Source organism: Odontomachus brunneus, unplaced genomic scaffold (assembly GCF_010583005.1).
Source record: "Odontomachus brunneus isolate Ranch 3 - 2012 unplaced genomic scaffold, Obru_v1 Obru_scaffold_383, whole genome shotgun sequence".
Lineage (NCBI taxonomy): Eukaryota > Metazoa > Arthropoda > Insecta > Hymenoptera > Formicidae > Odontomachus > Odontomachus brunneus.
Genome location: NW_022639833.1, coordinates 11,136 through 15,538, shown reverse-complemented (window position 1 = coordinate 15,538; position 4,403 = coordinate 11,136). Strand labels below are relative to the sequence as shown.

General features: G+C 40.9%; 1 pseudogene; it reads left to right on the top strand.

Annotated features, from left to right (window-relative positions):
- The first annotated feature begins 2,555 nt into the window (after positions 1-2,555).
- LOC116853618 lies at positions 2,556-3,541 on the top strand (annotated as a pseudogene).
- Positions 3,542-4,403: the final 862 nt, after the last annotated feature.

Sequence of the window (4,403 nt, the reverse complement as noted above, 5' to 3'; positions counted from 1 at the left end):
TCTCTCTCTCTCTCTCTCTCTCTCTCTCTCTCTCTCTCTCTCTCTCTCTCTCTCTTTCTGTCTGGTACGCGCGGTTTTGACGCTCTATACGGTGTGTCCGCTCGCAGCGTCGGTCGCGATAAGGCTGACTCCCTATAGGCTCCGGGAGGATCGCGCATCCTTGCGCATCCCCCTCCGTCGTTTCCCCTCTGATCCTGTGATATTCGGCCGTCGGGAATCGGCATTTGTCGACTTAATTGTCTTGAGACGTTTCTGTCTCGAGACATTGTTGTCAGTGGATCTTCTCGCTGCCTCTCTCGACGCTCCCGTTTTTTTCTTCTAGGCTCTCGTGACGGCTGCGTTTGTTAAAAGTAAACATAGTTGACAGGATACTGTCTACTTGCGATACTGTATTCTTGCTCCGGAATATTCTAAGCGATACGAGATTCGCGATTATTGAGCGAGCGATAATTCGGCATAATGTACTATTAAATAGTGAGAGAGCGATTCACCTGATCTTGAGCTGTGTGGGGTTGTCGGTCGCGGCTTCCTAGTTCCTCGATGTCCTCCGCTTCCGAATCCTGGTGGCTGGCAAGAGACGCCGAGGGGCACAAAGTTGGGGACGCGCTGACCTTCACATCTTCTCCGCTTGCAAAATTCGCTTCCTATGTTTGTTTTAAGGACGTTCACAAACAAACATCCGACGGTACGCGATGATCGAGAATACTCGCCGAAACCGTTAGCGACGCGATACGCGAAAACTCTCACACAAATCCGGTACGGTTTTCTTGAGACGGACGCTTCCACGGCTGCCACGTCACAGCACATATTAATAATATCCCGACGGAAAACATGTGAATCCCACGGTGAATCTGTATAGATTTAACACCATCTATGTCGATGAAACGTGGATTTCACAAACTGATTTCATGTGAATTTCCCTTGCGTATATCAGTTGACTGTTACTGTCACTTTACGTTTACGCAATGTAGGTAGCAATTATGAATATTTTCCTAAGGCGTGATCTAATGCGAAACGTTAACTTCTCATCAACTTTTCATGTTAACTTTTTCGCCACCAAGCTTTATGCTTGAAAGATTTGCATGAAAATTGAAGGAAAAGTTCATATTTTCACGTTTGATGTAGTTATATCATCATGATTAGACAACATTAATTATGAACTAAATATCTTAAAGACATCCAAAATATATTCTATCTTTTTTAGATCTTTTGCACATCTTGAATATATCTTTTAGTATTCTGTGCTGTCTAGAGAAGTTCATGTATAACTTATCATTTTCTCCAAGTTATGGTTTAGGAAAAAAGTCATGATCGCTACTCACATCTCTATACTTTATTCTCAGAAACAGAGATGTGTGTGATCGTGTGCCATCTGCAAAGACATTCATATGTCTATCTTGTTCTACAATTGCGAATCAAGCACTATATCTGGCATCTCTGCTTGGAAATAAATATTAATGAAAAAATGCATGTATTGTGTGTGTGTGCGTGTGCGTGTGCCTGTGTGTGGTTGTGGGTGTGTGTGTGTGTTTGTAGGTAGGTAAAGGAGTGTCCCACAATGTTTTGTTGTCAATATGTCTTCTCAGCAAAGTAGCACAATCGTTATGAGTAATATAACATGAGGAAACAAGAAATCTTTTTTCAGATCAGATATCTTGTTTCCTGATGTTATATTACTCATAACAATTATGCTACTTTGCTGAGAAGACTTATTAACAACAAAACATTCTGGAACATTCCTTTATCTACCTACACACACACACACACACACACACACACACACACTCACACATGCATTTGTTTTATTAATATTTATTTCCAAACAGAGGTGCCACATGTAGTACTTGATTTGCAACTGTAGAAGATAGACATTTCACTATCTCTTAGCAACATGGTACACACACAAACACATCTCTGCTTCTGAGAATAAAGTATAGAGCTTTGATTGCGTTAATGTTAAGTGTTAGAGTAACAGAGCATGTTAATATGTTCGCATAGTATATAAAACATGTTATCATTGATGTATTTACATATATAGATGGATCGACAAAAGCGGCATATTACCAAACCAGCACGGCATCAAACAACTTCGTCTGAAGAGGAATCACCAAAGCGGAAAGGAAGGACAGCGACATCATTCATACCTAGAATAGTCGAGGATGACATCAATGACATCGCAAGGACAATCGAAAAAGATAATAATATACTTTGAAACACCTTACAAGGATCACCAGAAACAAATACACCACGCATACATACAGAAGCATGCAGAAACATACAAACATTTACTAACACTGACTGTGTCACAACATATACCTCACATATACCGACACAAGCACAATACAATAATACGTCACACGTCACGCAGAGATATATAAATTTTGACTACTCTGGACACATACAGCCACATACAGGATATACTACACACGCACAGACATACTCAAATTTGGAATATCCTCCATACTCAGAGCCACTCAATAACACGCAAAGTTTTAGACAACGTATAGATCATGATAAAACGTATTATACTAATAACACTTTATCTGAGTTGCAGAATGTCATCCAAGGAGTGGGTAATCAACAACAACGTGGACATGAGGGACAAGCAATGCATCATGCACAGAGGACCCCCATGCAGAAAGAAACAACCAATAAAAGGTACAATGAAAATAGGGATCTGCTAAATGAATGGCAGAAAATTTACCGGTGTAAGTAGGAAGTATACATTAATATTTATGTATAATTATAGCAAGGCAGAGGAACAATTGAGCAGAATGAAAGAAAGACTGTGTAATATGGAATTGATTATAAAGTATGTATTGCATATTTTGTTTGTATAATGCGTTATGCTTGATATTCTGCGCATATTTCACATTGTTACTTGCAGGACAATTCAAGCAACATAGCAGAAAATTCTAAAATGTGTCCAACAGAGCTATTTACCAAAGCCACATGGACTATCAATTACAACATTGGAAGAAATGAATGCATTTGAAAATCAGGATGAACAATGTTATTCGGAAATAGTAAGTACGATTACAACTATTCTTAGCAGAATTAATTACTGTAATCAGAACGAATTGTTTAAGCATTATATTAAGATGTCATTTTTTCCAGGTAACTTATTTACATTATATTGGTGGCTTCAATCTGAAGGAAGCTACACAATTGTGTCTGAAGGAAGTAATGTCCGATGCTTTCACATCTTTTACGTGGTTCGGCCGCGAGGAAGGACGCCGAGCATTATATAACACTCGACTGGCACGAGCCATATATAGTAAGGAATTTCTATCTATTAATGATACCATCTTTGATGTGTTAGTGACAAACAATTTACCGTAATGGTATACTTATTTTCCGCACGTATTGCGCCTGTTTTCCAGATGCAATTTGCAGGAATCGCCACTTCGACAAACCCATGAGATCGGAGTTCTAGAAGCAGATGAGGGAGGCCCTTTGTATAACGAAAAAGAGATATCGCCAGTGAATTCGTGGTTCACGTCCAACAGTTACAAGGAACAGGGCAAACGAGAACATGTAGAACGACGAGAAAGAAGAAGAAGACAACATGGAGGAATCGAGCACCTAAGAATGTGAAATGTAAGTTGAAAGTTTCCATTGAAGCAAATTTGCAGCAAACACAATGCTACATATAACGCATATGTTAGATATAATTTTCTACTGTACAATGTAATCGTTATATAACACGTGTCTTATGTAACAGTTACATTGTTGAGTAAAAAATTACAAGTAACATGTACGTTACATATAACATTGTGTTTGCTGAGTAAATGCTTCCTTTTCTTTCTAATCTGTTTTCAAATCTGTTTCGTCTAGTATGAGAATTGAACCCAGGTAAGCCGAGAAGATACAGAAAAAGAAGATACAGAGGCCTGACTCTCTACGCGTGCATAGACGAATTTCGTGAGAATATTTTGATAAATATCCCCTATTTTATTTTTCATATTACTACTAATGTTTTATTTAATTTTTTTTTTTTTGATAACTCAGGGGAAAATGCATTACGCATTCCCCGGAGACCCGGGGAGGTCTCCGAGGGTATGTGGGACTCCCCTTCCCCTCTCTAAAGGAGAGGAGAAGGTATACCCACTAAAAACCCCTGAGTGTGTCCTTCACCGCGCGAGTAGGGCGACCCCCTGGCATCGCATTTTGGCATTCTTCGGGGGGCCGCCCTGCGCTAGCGCTAATGCGCTCCTTACCTGGTAAGGGGAGGAGCGGGTTACGTACCCGTGGGCCTGCCGCTCACCAGTTACGCCGTCGTCGGCATTTGCGCGGCGAGAGGCGGACACACGGCCTCTCGCCGCACCCCTCCCGTTGGTTCTGGGGGGGGTTTTGGGGTTGTCGACGGCAGGTATTCCCGCCTACCGCCGACCCCCCCCCCC